Source organism: Lampetra planeri, chromosome 81, assembly GCF_965212315.1.
Source record: "Lampetra planeri chromosome 81, kcLamPlan1.2.h2, whole genome shotgun sequence".
Lineage (NCBI taxonomy): Eukaryota > Metazoa > Chordata > Hyperoartia > Petromyzontiformes > Petromyzontidae > Lampetra > Lampetra planeri.
The window spans coordinates 2888599-2906775 of NC_136185.1; the positions used below are offsets into that span (position 1 = coordinate 2888599).

An 18177-nucleotide genomic window follows, 5' to 3' on the forward strand; every position below is an offset into this window, starting at 1 on the left:
TTTGTTTGGGGAGAGCCGGAAGAGGCGGCCTTTCGGAGTCTGCGCGATCTATTGGCTACGGCCCCGACATTGGATTATCCCGATTTTGATCGCCCTTTCATTCTCGATACGGACGCGAGTGACACAGGTATTGGGGCGGTATTATCACAGTCTAAAGGGGGCGTAGAGCGCGTCGTGGCGTATGGTAGCCGAGTCTTGTCGCCTGCGGAAACACGCTACTGTGTCACTCGTAGAGAACTTTTGGCGGTTGTTTTTTTCCTACGGCAATTTCGACCGTACCTTTACGGTCGTTCTTTTATTGTGCGTACGGATCATGCGGCCTTGCAATATGCACTTAAAATGGACCAGCCATCGGGACAGTGGGCACGTTGGTTGGACACGCTGCAGGAGTTTTCCTTCCAAATTCAACATCGGAAGGGAGTGCGCCATGCGAACGCTGACGCACTTTCCAGATTACCAGGGCGCGCCCCTTGTAAATGTGCGTCGGGGACGCATAGGTGTTCGCCGATTCTCAACCCCCCTCAGCCGCTCACGTTGGCCGTCGGGAAGTCGGATACTCCGATGGAACCGGGACCGACTGATGGTGTTTTGAATCTGCCGCGGTCTGTCTGGATTCGGGAACAGATGATGGACGAGTCGTTGTTGTCCATGCGGAAGCGGTCTATGAGGGACAAGGGGAGTCCGAGTTCGGCTGTGGGGCCGCGAACCGCTCTCCGAGATGGTCTGCTTATGTGGCAAGAAAGGTTCCAGGAAAGCTGGCGTGTGGTGGTGCCAACGTCCTTGCGATTTGAGTTGATTAGAACTCTCCATTGTGACACTATTGCATTTAGGGGTGCAGAAGACCTTGTTGACGTTACAACGTCATTATTTTTGGCACGGCATGGCGACAGATGTCGTAGGGCACGTGCGCGCGTGCCCTGAATGCGCCCGGCGTAAGCTGCCTAAACATCCTTACGTGCCGCCTCTCCAGTCGATTCAGGTGTCTCGAGTCAATGAATTGGTGGCACTGGACATATTGGGACCCTTCCCACCATCGGCGAGGGGAAATAAATATTTGCTGGTAGGGGTCGAGTATCTCTCCCGTTGGCCGATGGCCTGGCCGTTGCCCGATCAGTCGGCCGCGGCCATCACCGACGCCTTTTTGTTTGGGTACATTATGGACAAGGGGGCGCCGGAGAGACTCCTCACGGACCAGGGCCGAAATTTCTCTTCTAAATTGTTGGCTGAAGTGTGCGCAGGCCTTGGGACTAAGAAGATACGGACATCTCCATACCATCCGCAGACGGATGGTATGGTTGAGCGGCTGAACAGGACATTTTCTGCCATGCTTTGCCATACTGTGAGTGAACAGCAATCGGATTGGGATCTGCACATCCCCGGAGTGCTTTCGGCGTACAGGATGACGCCCCATGCGGCTACAGGATATTCGCCGTTTTACCTTATGTATGGTCGGGAAAACGTGCCTCCGGTGGATGTGCAATTGGGTACTGGGGTGAAGGGACCTCGTAAACCACTCCCTGAATACATTCAGGACACGGTTCGCCGGGTTACGGAGGCGCGGGAAAACGCCCGCGTGGCTACGGCCAAAGCCCAGGCCCGGAACGAGCGGTATGCTCGGCGGTCTGAGGGGGAGTGCCCCTGGAAGGTGGGAGACCTGGCCTGGCTCCATTGCCCGCAGGTGCGGCCGGGGACCTCTCCTAAATTGCACAAACCTTGGCATGGTCCTGTGCGCCTCATTGAGGTTCCCAATCCACAGTCGGCGCGCGTTCAGTTTGGTTCTCGCCGTTGGTTTGTTCATACGTCGCGGTTGAAACCATATGTTGCTCCCCTACGTGATGCGTCATCTCCCAATGTTGCCTTGCCGGGGTCTGTTGCTGCTGACTCTGACTCTTCCCCGCCTGCGTCCATTGATCTTGCTAGAGCGCCTGTCGTACCTGTTCCAGACAGGCCGACCGTGACACCGCGGGGGAGGAGTGGGCCTGCTCGGAGGGCGCCTGCCAAGGCTGCGGGACCTTCAAGCCCGGCGACCCTTCCGACCCCGCTGCAGGCGCATTCGCCGAATATGACCAAGACTGATTCGTCAGGGACACGAGATGTCGGTGGACTTCCAATCGCAGCAGGGGAATTACCCCCTGTCATTTCTCGTGTTCCATCGCGTCCCCGTTCTACAAGTGGGCCGCCGACCGTCCGGGACGGGCCGGCGACCCGCACTCGTTCCAAATCGCTTACGTTTCGTTGATTGTATGTTGTTATTGTTCTTGTTCTTGCCGTCGTATTTATCGCATGCTTTCGTACGTTCGTCGATGTTACTTGTGTGTTGTTCTTGTTGTTATATTGCATGCTTAGTGTCCTTTAAGGGGGAAGGTCGGTTCACCGCATTACGCTTTGGTGTTGTTCAGCCGAGGTCGGCTGGGTTTTTCTATGGGGGAGGGTGGTGTAATGCGGGCGAAAGCGACCTTCCGGATGTGACGTCACGAGGAGGCGGAGCCAGGTGACGTGGGTGAAAGGTAGGGGGTCCTTAAGCGGGTAAACCGGAAGGAGAAGGCAGTCGGGGGTGAATGGAAAGGTGTGGGGCCACGCGGGCGTACGAGCCGAGGGGGCACCGTCAGAAGCGGGAGCCAACCCTGGGAACAGTAGGGAGCTACTGGGAGGTGTAAAGCTGCAGATAGAGATAGGCAGTAAGGCTGTGTGTGAGGAGCAGCGGGGTGGCTGCCAGGAGTCGCAGGAGCGACGAGAAGGCGAGACAGCACGAGGCCGTCAGAGCTGCAGCAGGAACAGCCAAGGGAGCTGTGTGAGAGTACAGCAGCGGAGCTGCTGTGGGGCTGCAAGAGCGACAAGAACAGCAGCGGGGCTGCTGATGTGGACTGGAGTGACATCGGAACCAGCACAGAGAGAATAAGAGAGACAGCCGTGTGGGGACGCAGTACGGACCGAATAAAGGACACTGAGCCAGATATCGTGGTCAAGTCTTTTATTACACTAGGATAATGAGACACTGACAAGTAGCATTAGTAGCTAATTGTGTTACTAGGATAATGAGACACTGACAAGTAGCATTAGTAGCTACTTGTGTTACTAGGATAATGAGACACTGACAAGTAGCATTAGTAGCTAATTGTGCTACTAGGATAATGAGACACTGACAAGTAGCATTAGTAGCTACTTGTGTTACTAGGATAATGAGACACTGACAAGTAGCATTAGTAGCTACTTGTGTTACTAGGATAATGAGACACTGACAAGTAGCATTAGTAGCTACTTGTGCTACTAGGATAATGAGACACTGACAAGTAGCATTAGTAGCTACTTGTGCTACTAGGATAATGAGACACTGACAAGTAGCATTAGTAGCTACTTGTGCTACTAGGATAATGAGACACTGACAAGTAGCATTAGTAGCTACTTGTGCTACTAGGATAATGAGACACTGACAAGTAGCATTAGTAGCTAATTGTGTTACTAGGATAATGAGGCACTGACAAGTAGCATTAGTAGCTACTTGTGCTACTAGGATAATGAGACACTGACAAGTAGCATTAGTAGCTACTTGTGCTACTAGGATAATGAGACACTGACAAGTAGCATTAGTAGCTACTTGTGCTACTAGGATAATGAGACACTGACAAGTAGCATTAGTAGCTACTTGTGCTACTAGGATAATGAGACTCTGACAAGTAGCATTAGTAGCTACTTGTGTAACTAGGATAATGAGACACTGACAAGTAGCATTAGTTGCTACTTGTGCTACTAGGATAATGAGACACTGACAAGTAGCATTAGTAGCTACTTGTGCTACTAGGATAATGAGACTCTGACAAGTAGCATTAGTAGCTACTTGTGCTACTAGGATAATGAGACACTGACAAGTAGCATTAGTAGCTACTTGTGCTACTAGGATAATGAGACACTGACAAGTAGCATTAGTAGCTACTTGTGCTACTAGGATGATGAGACACTGACAAGTAGCATTAGTAGCTACTTGTGCTACTAGGATAATGAGACTCTGACAAGTAGCATTAGTAGCTACTTGTGTTACTAGGATAATGAGACACTGACAAGTAGCATTAGTAGCTACTTGTGTTACTAGGATAATGAGACACTGACAAGTAGCATTAGTAGCTACTTGTGCTACTAGGATAATGAGACACTGACAAGTAGCATTAGTAGCTACTTGTGCTACTAGGATAATGAGACACTGACAAGTAGCATTAGTAGCTACTTGTGTTACTAGGATAATGAGACACTGACAAGTAGCATTAGTAGCTACTTGTGTTACTAGGATAATGAGACACTGACAAGTAGCATTAGTAGCTACTTGTGCTACTAGGATAATGAGACACTGACAAGTAGCATTAGTAGCTACTTGTGCTACTAGGATAATGAGACACTGACAAGTAGCATTAGTAGCTACTTGTGCTACTAGGATAATGAGACACTGACAAGTAGCATTAGTAGCTACTTGTGTTACTAGGATAATGAGACACTGACAAGTAGCATTAGTAGCTACTTGTGCTACTAGGATAATGAGACACTGACAAGTAGCATTAGTAGCTACTTGTGCTACTAGGATAATGAGACTCTGACAAGTAGCATTAGTAGCTAATTGTGTTACTAGGATAATGAGACACTGACAAGTAGCATTAGTAGCTAATTGTGCTACTAGGATAATGAGACACTGACAAGTAGCATTAGTAGCTAATTGTGTTACTAGGATAATGAGACACTGACAAGTAGCATTAGTAGCTAATTGTGTTACTAGGATAATGAGACTCTGACAAGTAGCATTAGTAGCTACTTGTGCTACTAGGATAATGAGACACTGACAAGTAGCATTAGTAGCTACTTGTGCTACTAGGATAATGAGACACTGACAAGTAGCATTAGTAGCTACTTGTGCTACTAGGATAATGAGACTCTGACAAGTAGCATTAGTAGCTACTTGTGCTACTAGGATAATGAGACACTGACAAGTAGCATTAGCTACTTGTGCTACTAGGATAATGAGACACTGACAAGTAGCATTAGTAGCTACTTGTGCTACTAGGATAATGAGACACTGACAAGTAGCATTAGTAGCTACTTGTGTTACTAGGATAATGAGACACTTGTTGTATATGTTGGGTATGAAAATTTTGATATGTTGTATGCGTGCGTGGGTGAAATTATTATGTTGTATATGTGGGTTATGAATATTCAGTGAAAATAATAGTAATCAAATGAAATTTGGCCAAATGTGTAATTATCCGGAAATATGTTAATTTATGTAATTATGCACATTTAATTATGCCAATTCGAGAGGTAATTGTAGTAATTATGCGAGTGGGTGTAATTATGATGATGCAAGTCGTTATGATAACCAGACCCCGCCTCGGTGACGAGGGTGGGTTATCGATCGGAATAAGGCAATTAATCGTATGCAGTTATGCAGGTGTGGTGTAAGTATGCAAGATTAACTTAGATTAACTCGGCATCGTTGTCTAGGTTCGTCTCATTCTCGCTTATCTTTAGGTCCCCGGTTCGCCCCGTTATCGCTTTAACATTTACTGAGTATGTGTTAGTGTGTTTATTAAGGTCACCAAGTTCAGATCTCAACGCAGAAGCAGATCTTATGCATAGTTCAGGAAAGAATCACACAACCACTTCTGTATTAATCAATTTATTACTAATTCAACCTCAACTATGATATAGTATGCGAACTCTCAATCCCGGAACGTCAATACGGCATCAATACAGTATCATCAACGATTGTCTGATTTCACTTTGACAACGGCACATGGATCCCGCATAACGCGATGGTTGTTAGTGAGAGAGAGAGTCGTTAAAACATGCAAATACTATGCTAAGAAAACCTTAACGTTAATGAATGAAAGATACTTGAAAGATTATACGGCGATAAAAACACAATCAAGACAGTTGTTATTCTTAAAGGCACCAATCTCAACAGATACATCGGCAGGTTATCTGACAACAGAATGGCTCGGAGTAAGGCCTGCGACGGCGCTCCTTTTCCGAAGATCGTTATCTTATACAGAGTTTACTAATTGGGGACCAGATCACCTGTCAGAGATTGGTGTTTATTCTGAGTTAATTTTTTTATGTCCTAAGGTTAAGCGTTATTATGTTTCCACTTAAGCTTTCTGGAATTCGTACTCTTTAGTTTTTTTTTTTTGGAAGGTCGTGTAGGTAGGAAACATATACTTCTAAATAATATGTATGCGGTGAATATAAGGGAATTACTAATAATAAAATTATTGTTTGTTGGTTAATTATCTATGTTAAGCTTCTACTTTTCGGTAAGGGAAACGTTAAGAAAACGCGAAGTTTCAACCGTTATTTATTCTGCCCTTATCTGTATATCTCCAGATGTCTTGGGAGGCTAGTCCATACATCTTTTGTCCATTTGGATGTCCATGACCTCTTTGTGACCGAACTCTCAACATTTTAACCGCCCTCCATGTTTCATGGATTCCTCGTGTTCTTGTGAGAAGTGAGTTGTTTTCATTAATTAATTAAAAAAAGGTATATATATAGATTAAAACAATTATTATATTTTTTTTGAATTGTTCTTAATTAAAAAAGGATAGACACAACAATTCGCCCGTTTGAAAATTATCAGGGGTCGATTTGGCCACTGGCGAATTTTCAAACCAAGTAAATGCCCCTTTTTTTGTGTTATGAATCTATAAGCCGCCCTCACTCTCGGCGGTTATTTCTTACGACGCGCGCATATGTATCACAATCGTAACATGGTTACATTTGAAATAAGCAAAAGAAATAAAACACAACGTTAAACATCGGTACTAATCCATAACGCATTCCTTCCAAAGCGCGCGCATGTATCACAATCTTAACAAGGTTACATTTGAAATAAGCAAAAGAAATAAAACACAACTTTAACATCGATAGCACCAGTTACATGGTTCTCATCCCTCATAACTCCGACGGATATTAATTTTTTTTTGTTAAATCCTGGGAAACGCTAGGTAGCGGTTTCGAACGCATTTTTGCGTTAATTTCCTCCTGTTACATCCTTGCAATCTTTTTACCAAGTTCCGAGTGTCTGGTTTACCACTTATCACTTTGATCATTCGATCACGGTTTTCCGGTTCGTTTTTGTAATTTCCCCTCTCACTCTCTCGCGTCGTGGAAGTGTGTGGTGTAAAATTGTGCTGCACATAATCAGAATTCGCGCACACAACCAACTTCTGTACTCCGTCATCACTGGCATTCGCTCTCCCTGCGATTACATGCACACTTGCCGAGTCAGTGTGTCGATTTAATTCTGTCCCTCGTAATGTTGCCCTCTTTGTTTTTACGAGTGTGTTGGATTCCAACACCATTCCCGATACGTCATGGACATTCGTCTCCATTTTGGCACTCCGATCCACATAAATTTTGGTTTCCCTTGGATATTTTCCATTCAAAGGCTCATGCCTGCGCTCCTCAGGGCGTGTCCCTGCTGTCTGTTTTTGTACTGTCCGATCACGCTCCAATGCAACCCTGTCCTTGTATTCCTCATTGAGCTTCGGGTTTAATACCTCGGCGGGTGGGGCGCGTGTTGGCCGCTCGCTCGCGCTCACTGTGGGTTGTTTATCATGTCTTTGGACCGCATTCTGTGTTATTCCTCTATTCCCTCCTGGTATAGCCGGTGGAGGAATTGGTCGGAATTGGATCGATTGTGTTTGACCTCCCATCCTGCGACTCCTCTGAATGTTCGCATCCATACCTCCGCGGTCTGTGTAACACCTTCCCGCTAGGTGGTTATCTTGCCATCTCTGTGCGTAATTTGAACCTTGCGTGTGTCGTGGGATGGGGTGTTGATATGGTTCTGCTCTGAACCTCTCCCTCCTACGATTCTCCTGAATGTTCGGCTTTGTGCCGCTCTCATTCTCGTGCCAACCTCTCTCTGGGTTATTTTGCCATGTGTGCGTGCGTGTTTGCTCCGCCCTGCATTGTGGGACTGCTCGGTGATTTTTATTCCTCTCTGAGAGGCTGGGTTCTTTATCCCTCTCCCTGTGTTCTGGATCCGAATTATGATTCTTAGCTCTATATAACCATGCCATGTACGCCTTGCTCTCTATGCGACGTAAGGATGCGGTTTCTGGATTCAAAACCATTCTTACCCTTTCTGTAATCTCTGGGCTCAAGGATTCAAAAAACATAATTTTGAACATTTTATCTCCTTCGTGGTATTGATTCACATCGCCTGCGTAATACGCTCTTTTAAATTGCACGAGGTAGTCACGTGGATCTTGGTCCATGCCCTGGGTCATCGATTTTACAGCATAAAACCCCTCAGTGAGTGTCGAATATTCTCCAAACTTCCGAATCACTGCCAGGCTCAGTTGTTTAAAATCATTTCTAACCTTGTGTGGTAGTGACTTTACCCATGGGATAGAATCTTTATTTAAGCTTCGTTTCAACAAACTCGCTTTTTCATCCCGTCTCATCAACCCTCTAATCATTGCCTCCTCTTCCACTGTCGCGATATGTGTGTGGATATCCATAGTCTTATTGTGGGGGTCAAAATCGGGAATTCTGACTAGAGCCTTGTCCATCAATTTAAGGGTTTTACTGTTGAATAAGTATTCCGAAAGTTGATCGCCGTCAGCGTCATCATCAAACAAGTTATCATCAGGCAATCTGTCACTTTTATCTGTTCTGTGTGGGGCGTGATTAATCGGTGTGCATTTTCTGTGTGCGCGCCCAATGCCGTGTCGCTCGTGTTGCCATTTCCCTTCAGTTTTTGCCTCTGCCCTTAGTGGAGCACGTCCTGTCGACTTTACTTTAACATTTTGCTTCCCTCTATCTGTGAAGTTGTCAATCTCACATGTTTTTGTTTGCATATGTATCTCTCCATCCCTTCTCTCGAATGAGTGTGATTTAATGTTACTTCCATATTTATTCTGTGGATCCACGTCTGTGAGTTTCGCTGGTGTCGCGAGCCCTGATTTCTCCTCCCTTACGATGGTGTGAGGACATTTTTCCTCGTTTATTAGAGACGATTTCTCTCCTGTTTCCTTTCCGAATTTTCCTTCATTCCACAATCCCTGTCTGTATGCCTGTGTGAAAAGGAATGAGTCCTGTCCTGCCTTTCCTGTAGTTTTTGCATCGTGTTCGCCTTTGTTACATTTTATCCAGTCAATTAGTTTCCCCCGAGGTGTGTTCATGTTATCGATACAGCTCCCTTCCCATATGTCTCTCTGACTACTGCTTTGTAACAGATTGGTCGGTACGTTTTAATACGAGTTCCCCGTACCCCGTCACCCATTCAAAAATTATTCTTAATCCTATCATCTCAAGTGGCAGGAGTTACTTTGACATTCCTTTTCAGAGTACTTATAAACAATTGTATCACAGGATGCGTCAGTTCAACTCGAGCAAATAATCTCAGCCCAGCTGTCTTTGTTATACTCTGCTACTCTGGTATTTCCCTTCAGAGCGCGTTTTGTTTTGTTTTACGCCCGTTTACAATCACAAGGCAACGTTAGTTCACAACACTTTGATTAACACAACAGTGATTCGTTCCTGAATTCATGCATAAACTGTCTGCGAGAGATCCCGGACGAGCCCCCATTATGTTGTATATGTTGGGTATCAAAATTTTGATGTGTTGTATGCGTGCGTGGGTGAAATTATTATGTTGTATATGTGGGTTATGAATATTCAGTGAAAATAATAATAATCAAATGAAATTTGGCCAAATGTGTAATTATCCGGAAATATGTTAATTTATGTAATTATGCACATTTAATTATGCCAATTCGAGAGGTAATCGTAGTAATTATGCGAGTGGGTGTAATTATGATAATGCAAGTCGTTATGATAACCAGACCCCGCCTCGGTGACGAGGGTGGGTTATCGATCGGAATAAGGCAATTAATCGTATGCAGTTATGCAGGTGTGGTGTAAGTATGCAAGATTAACTTAGATTAACTCGGCATCGTTGTCTAGGTTCGTCTCATTCTCGCTTATTTTTAGGTCCCCGGTTCACCCCGTTATCGCTTTAACATTTACTGAGTATGTGTTAGTGTGTTTATTAAGGTCACCAAGTTCAGATCTCAACGCAGAAGCAGATCTTATGCATAGATTTCAGGAAAGAATCACACAACCACTTCTGTATTAATCAATTTATTACTAATTCAACCTCAACTATGATATAGTATGCGAACTCTCAATCCCGGAACGTCAACACGGCATCAATACAGTATCATCAATGATTGTCTGATTTCACTTGACAACGGCACATGGATCCCGCATAACGCGATGGTTGTTAGTGAGAGAGAGAGTCGTTAAAACATGCAAATACTATGCTAAGAAAAACCTTAACGTTAATGAATGATTACTCAATATTATTCACGCAGTACCGCCCTCCTTATTGATCATACGCAACCCTTATCACGTTGTTAGTACCTTGGGTCACGGGACAGTTGAATATTCTGTAGAGGATGCGAGTACGTGCAGCGATTATGACTGAAAGATACTTGAAAGATTATACGGCGATAAAAAAAAACACAATCAAAAACAGTTATTATTCTTAAAGGCACCAATCTCAACAGATACATCGGCAGGTTATCTGACAACAGAATGGCTCGGAGTAAGGGCCTGCGACGGTGCTCCTTTTCCGAAGATCGTTATCTTATCAAGTTTACTAATTGGGGACCAGATCACCTGATAAGGATCTGGTGGGCCACCACTCCCCACGTGAGCGTGGCTTGGCGGAAGGAGGTGCCAAGAATCAATTCGTATTGATGGATCTGTTGGGAATTTATGCGATTAAGAGTACAGCCCACTAAATATTAAAGATAAAAATTACGAATACTCTTATAAACGACGGATGGCCATCACTCGGTCTCGAGTGTTTTTGAGTGGTAAGAGTTGTCTTGAATAGTCAGTGTTCGGAGTCGGTTCTTTATGTCAAACAGACGCCTGGTGGTCGTGTGGTGAGGGGGCGGTGCGCGTCATACGTATCAGTCGCTCCCCTGTCGCCGTGGTGAATTTGGTTTGGATGCCCGGTCGGTAGGTGGCGCCCACAGCTCGCTCGCAGCGTGCAGTGTTGGGTCGTCGCCTCGTCGCCAAACCGCGATTCTGGCGGCAGCAGAGACCTCCGACGCGGCAGAGGTTGACCCACGCAGGCCGAGTTGAGCTGTCAAGCGGGTCTTGCCCGCCTGCAGAGGAGATGGGGAGCCACTTGAGTCGAGCCCCGAGAGCCGGCTGAACTCGGCTGAGTCCAGACGAGTTGAAGAGTCGAGCCAACCCGCTGGTCGCAGCTCGCTCCTGAGTCGACCCTCTGGTCGAACTCCTGAGCCGACCCGCTGGTCGAACTCCTGAGCCGACCCGCTGGTCGAACTGGTTTCCAATGCTCAGGGTCCTTTCTTTTATGCCGAAAAATCCCTTTAGACCCTGCCCACAAGGCGGGGTTTCTTTTGATTTACTGTGTCAGGATCTGTCCGTGTGTAGGTGTGTCCATGTGTGTGTCCGTACGTCCGTGTGTCCTTGTGTGCATCACCCACGGTATATTCCGTTGTCATATTCCCTCCATAAAATCCACGAGCAAACAATCAGGTGTTACAAATTGCCTCGAGGTCGTCTCTCTGTCTGGGTGCGATATTATCTCTTGTTTGGCCTTCTTCATGAACCAAAACACAGACGTTACAAATCGTCTCATAGGCACCTTTGTCCGTGTTGCACCACCTGGAGGGAGGGGCACACTCCCTCCGACCCTCACTGACGCACAAAGAAATGGAAAAAGTTTAACATTTGTCCCTTACCATTTCACAGTTATGATTCTGTATGTAACCTAAGGTCTGTCATTTCCCATCGTGGTGCTTGACTCAAGTGGAGGTGTTTCCCCGAGCGTATACACTCCTATCCCGCGCTGCGGGGATACAAAGACGGCCGGGATCTCCCTTCTCTCCGACCCTGGGTTTAACATCGCTCTTTTATTATGTATTTTATATTCGACCTGGTGGTGATTCATCCCGTTATGCTTCGGGTCGAGTTGTATATAAAGTATTAAGGCATGGAAATAACATTTCATATCAATAACTTTAGCCTACCCTGTTGTTAAATTCCGATTTTAACGTGACTTTAATAGCAATACAGAATAATTGAGCTTTTTGACTTAACTAGGCGAACACGAACTTCTGGTGACCCCCGCAGCCTCGCTGTTCAGCCGAGCCCGCAGCCTTGAGAGAGGCACAACACCCTTATTCTCGTCTCACTGTGGTCATCCAACCTTCTGCTCTGGGAGTGTGATTAATTTCAGGACAAGGCCCCCTCACGTTCAGACGTGCAGGGTTGTTAATCAGCTCCCTCTCCTGTGTACACAGCCTTGAGCTGACCCACTTATTTAATAATTTAATTCCTTGGCCTTTTTTTGGGTTTGCTCCCTCAGCTGCAGGAGAACAAGGCGTATTTCTCCTCCCTGTGTGCGCGTGTTCCAATTAGCTCGGAATCCCTAAACACACAATCAGTGATGACCCCCGGCCTTCTGTGGCCGTGATCCAGACAAAGGCGCCTCTGCTTCCTTCCATTGCCTTCGAGTCGACACTGCCCCATTATTCGCCCATGTGCTGAGGTCATAGATGGTTGGGCTTTTTGCCTTAACTCTGTCTGGCTGACTCTCCCACTGTCTCTGCCGCCTGCACGGGTGACATATGCCCGTTCATCAGGCCTTATCTTTCCTTGAAGCAAGGTTGCAATTCTGCCATCCTAGCCCTCCTCCAGTTCATTACTTAACAACACCTGGTGTTTTGCAGTTTGCTGCGCTTTGGGGTGTTTTCATTCATTATATATCAAGTAAAAAGATAATATATAAAAATATCAAGTTTGGAAGAAGGCTAGTACACAACAGGAGGTACAGACACCTAGCCTGGCACCGGGGGGTGAGTGGGGGGGGGTACAGACACCTAGCCTGGCACCGTGGTGGTGATGATTTAACAAGCAGAGAGAGACACAGAGAGAGAGGGGGGTGAGTGGGGGGTGGGTACAGACACCTAGCCTGGCACCGGGGGGTGAGTGGGGGGGGGGGTACAGACACCTAGCCTGGCACCGTGGTGGTGATGATTTAACAAGCAGAGAGAGACACAGAGAGAGAGGGGGGTGAGTGGGGGGTGGGTACAGACACCTAGCCTGGCACCGGGGGGTGAGTGGGGGGGGGTACAGGCACCTAGCCTGGCACCGTGGTGGTGATGATTTAACAAGCAGAGAGAGACACAGAGAGAGAGGGGGGTGAGTGGGGGGTGGGTACAGACACCTAGCCTGGCACCGGGGGGTGAGTGGGGGGGGGTACAGACACCTAGCCTGGCACCGCTGGTGATGATTACCTCCCGTGGCCACCAGTCCCTTCGCACTCACAACTGACTCCCCTGTTATTATTCGTAAGTGGGGTATGCGGGGAGTGTTCGTAATCACGGGCGCTCACACAGGCACGGACACACACACACAGGCACGGACACACAGGCACGCACGCATGTACACACACACAGGCACGGACACACACACAGGCACACACGCACGCACATACACACACAGACACGGACACGTACACACGCGTGTATGTAGGGGTGACACGCGCTGGAAAATGGGATCGTGTGTGCTACCCGTCAAGTGGTCTCCCGCCGTAATTTACAATATTACATACACACACATACACACAGTGTACACGTGTGTGTACACACTGTCCACGTGTGTGTACACACTGTCCACGTGTGTGTACACACTGTCCACGTGTGTGTACACACTGTCCACGTGTGTGTACACACTGTCCATGTGTGTGTACACACTGTCCATGTGTGTGTACACACACAATAATGTCCACATTGTTGAGCTGAGCTCACACACCCAAGGGGTCTCTGTTCAAGGGAGGGAGCAATGGAAAATTAATCTTAATCAACTTAAACTCTAATCCCGCTACGTGACGTCACCACTCAGCATGACCTCATCGGCGTGAAACGCCAGGGGGAGGTGTACCTTGCTAGTGACGTCATGTCACCAAAGATTTCACCCCAACCGGTCTCAAGGGAGCGTGACGTCACCTCTGCCTGGGTCACTTCCGTTATCTATTCAAGCACTATCCTTATTTGGGCAAAGCCACACCCACTGACTGGCGGCTCATTAACATAATTTATTCGTGAAAGACGTCACGAGTTCGTTGTGACCGGTTCGGCACCCACGGCCCATCCCTCCACGATTGGGCCAGGCTCATTAACATAATTTATGTAAGTTACAGAGCCGCTCATTGTGGGAAGGGAGTGTCTTGTACCCCACAAGTGACGTCATGTCACCTGCAGCTGCCGCCGCGTGACGTCACGAGGTAACGGAAAGTTGACGCTCCGCGCGGGAACTGAAATCTGAGGCGAGAAATCTCATCGCGGTTGTGGTTGTTGTGGTGGTTGTTGTTGTTGTTGTGGTTGTTGTTGTTTACCGAGGTAGAGCCTCACTCTCTCTCGTAGGGATGTCAATTGAGTAGCAGCGAGCATGGAAGCGATGTCCACTTTGGAACTTTACAACGCGGGGCCTTGCCTCCTGCCCTCGCCTGGTCGCGTTCGCTTCAATTCTCTCGCTTAGTTGAGCAATTTCGATTTAAAGCTTTCGTGACTGCAGTGATTCATCTTCTTGGTTCTTTCGGTCACGTAGAATAGAAATAAAACAATAAAACTATACAATTTAATTATGTTTTCTATCACGTAGAATGGAAATAATAAAATAATTTTCTCTTTAATTTTTATTATTTCCATTCTAAGTGACTTTACCGAAAGAACCAAGAAGTTAGTTGAGCAACCTGTGGAAGAACGCGATCAGCCAGGCGAAGCGTTAGTTCTAGGTGAAGTCACCATGTAGGTAAGAAATTAATACAAATTCATAAAAGTAAAAATAGAAATAAAATATAAACAAATCACGACGTTTCGGAGGCAACACAAGTCTCCGTCATCAGGTGGCACCGTCACAGCCACATTTGCTGTATCAAGTGAGGCGTTTTTATTAATTTAATCTATAATGTAGACTGTAGCCTGGTTATTAAGCTGGGTGAGTGTACTGGCAGTCTATAATGTAGACTGTAGCCTTGTTATTAAGCTGGGTGAGTGTACTGGCAGTCTATAATGTAGACTGTAGCCTGGTTATTAAGCTGGGTGAGTGTACTGGCAGTCTATAATGTAGACTGTAGCCTGGTTATTAAGCTGGGTGAGTGTACTGGCAGTCTATAATGTAGACTGTAGCCTGGTTATTAAGCTGGGTGAGTGTACTGGCAGTCTATAATGTAGACTAGCCTGGTTATTAAGCTGGGTGAGTGCACTGGCAGTCTATAATGTAGACTGTAGCCTGGTTATTAAGCTGGGTGAGTGTACTGGCAGTCTATAATGTAGACTGTAGCCTGGTTATTAAGCTGGGTGAGTGTACTGGCAGTCTAATGTAGACTGTAGCCTGGTTATTAAGCTGGGTGAGTGTACTGGCAGTCTATAATGTAGACTGTATCCTGGTTATTAAATTGGGTGAGTTTACTGGCAGTCTATAATGTAGACTGTAGCCTGGTTATTAAGCTGGGTGAGTTTACTGGCAGTCTATAATGTAGACTGTAGCCTGGTTATTAAGCTGGGTGAGTTTACTGGCAGTCTATAATGTAGACTGTAGCCTGGTTATTAAGCTGGGTGAGTGTACTGGCAGTCTATAATGTAGACTGTAGCCTGGTTATTAAGCTGGGTGAGTGTACTGGCAGTCTATAATGTAGACTGTATCCTGGTTATTAAGCTGGGTGAGTGTACTGGCAGTCTATAATGTAGACTGTAGCCTGGTTATTAAGCTGGGTGAGTGTACTGGCAGTCTATAATGTAGACTGTATCCTGGTTATTAAGCTGGGTGAGTTTACTGGCAGTCTATAATGTAGACTGTAGCCTGGTTATTAAGCTGGGTGAGTTTACTGGCAGTCTATAATGTAGACTATAATTTGCTGCATCAAGTGAGGCGTGATTTATTATAATTTTATTATTTTATTTATATTTGTACTTTTATTAATTTTAATTTCATTTTTTACCTACGTGGTGACTTTACCGACAAAACCTAAGAGTACGTTAGTTGGTGTGTTGACCGACTCTCTGTGTTGCATTACATTAAGTGTCTCTCTCTCTCTGTGCAGTCACCAAACCTCCAAGTCTCTCATTGACACAAGGCCGTCATTATAACATGTTATAATAAGTATAGTATTATGTTATAATATATAATAATTATAATGTTATAATAAGTATAATATGTTATAATTATAATGTTATAATATTGTATAATAAGTATCATAATCAAATATGCCCCCCCAATATGTTTCTGTAAAAATATTTGTAAATAAAAATTGCGATGCTCTGTTAATAAAGACAACAATTTGCTAAACCTTGGCCACGAAATCTGGACTTGTCTTCATATCACAATGCATAGATTCCTGTTTATAGGATTGCGTTGTACTTTATGAATCCCTAATCTCTGCCATTACACACTATGAAACAAGAAAAGGTAAAAAAGAAAAAACAGAGCAATGTATTACAATACACTATTAGACATTATTGTATCAAATAAAACAAAGTCCATCCCATGTCCTAGTGAACTTTTAAAAATATTTTAGGGAGGAAATGGCAGGAAAATAGTTTTCAAATTTACATATTTTTCTGGGGGGGGGACCCCAGACCCGTGGAAGATTTGGTCCCCCCCAATGTTGACTCCATGGCTACGGCCTTGCATTGACGTGCTAGTTTCTCTACCCCCTTCTCTACCCCCCCCCTCTCTCTATTTAAGGCCTCAACACAGAGGCGTTGTTTCTCTGTGTGCCTATGTGTGTCTCTCTCTGTGTCATCTCTCTCTGTGTGTCTATATGTGTGTCTCTCTCTGTGTGTCTTTGTGTCATCTCTCTCTCTCTGCTTATGTGTCTGTCTATGTGTCTCCGTGTCTCTCTCTCAAATTGAGCAATCTTTGGAAGAACATTATCAACCAGGTAGGGTGTTGACTGTTATGTTAGCTGACTCTAAGTTTAATAGGTTTTTTTTCTCTTTCATTTGTACCTGATGATGATTGCTTGTGTTGCAGTTGAAACGTCGTATGCTATTACATAATGTATTTATTTATTCTACGTGACTTTACCGAAAGAACCAAAGAGTATCTTGCTTAAGTTTTAATTTCCCTTCACCTGGCTCGCTACTTTGTAACTTTGTTTTGTTTTAAATATTCACAGTTTCTTTTCATTTTTTACCAGGCCACGCCCGCTTGAGCTGCTGTACCGCTCTTGTGTTCAGAAGCGACCTGCCCACAACAACAACAACAACAAGGTGAGGCTCGTCAACAGCGTGGTGGTGTTCACTCTAGACGCGTGGCGGTGTTCACTCTAGACGCGTGGTGGTGTTCACTCTAGACACGTGGCGGTGTTCACTCTAGACACGTGGCGGTGTTCACTCTAGACGCGTGGCGGTGTTCACTCTAGACACGTGGCGGTGTTCACTCTAGACACGTGGCGGTGTTCACTCTAGACGTGTGGCGGTGTTCACTCTAGACGTGTGGCGGTGTTCACTCTAGACGCGTGGCGGTGTTCACTCTCTACATGTGGAGGGGAAACCCGAGGATCGGGAAGGAAATCCACGCGACCACGGGGAGAGAGAGAGAGAGACACGTAAACTACAAATATACAGCAGGCGTCAGGGTCGGGATCGAACCCACGACTTCCTGTATGCCAGGACAGGTAGATAACATCTCACCACAGAGAGACACGCAGCCTCGGCTGTGGTGGTTGATCCTCAATGAATTACTTGGTGGAGTGAGGAAGCATTAATACTGAGCAGGTGAAGGTGGCCAGGCGTGGGTCTGGACACACCACCACCTGTGAACCATGCCAGTGTGTGACAGTGGTGGAGCCAGTGGGGGTGGGGTGGCACGTGCCCCCCCAACGATCCGATAGAAATCCCTAATTTCGATAGGATCATTGGGGTTTATTAGTAACTAGCTTCACTACCCGGCTTTGCCCGGGACTTGGATTCTTGTCTTGGATTAATTTAATATTCCCTCATAATTCAATGAAAAACCCTGAAAAAATTGATGCTTGCAAGAAAGAAGCCGAAACACTTCAATTTACCTAAATCGGATGTTTTCACTCAAGGAAATTCAACCTGAACCCACTGCTACGTCAGGTCGATTTTTGCCACTCGG

General features: G+C 45.9%; 1 protein-coding gene across 2 annotated transcripts in view; it reads left to right on the top strand.

Annotated features, from left to right (window-relative positions):
* LOC144738349 (uncharacterized) overlaps positions 1–18177 on the top strand; it is a 236657-nt gene that overhangs the window by 215517 nt on the left and 2963 nt on the right. Inside the window, exon 1 of one of the 2 annotated variants that reach the window (XM_078621397.1) lies at positions 16293–17306. The exons of the other annotated variant lie outside the window; for it this stretch is intronic. The gene's annotated coding sequence lies outside the window, so the exon portion shown is untranslated. Of the gene's footprint in view, positions 1–16292; positions 17307–18177 lie in introns of those variants that run through there. 2 annotated transcript variants of the gene reach the window in all.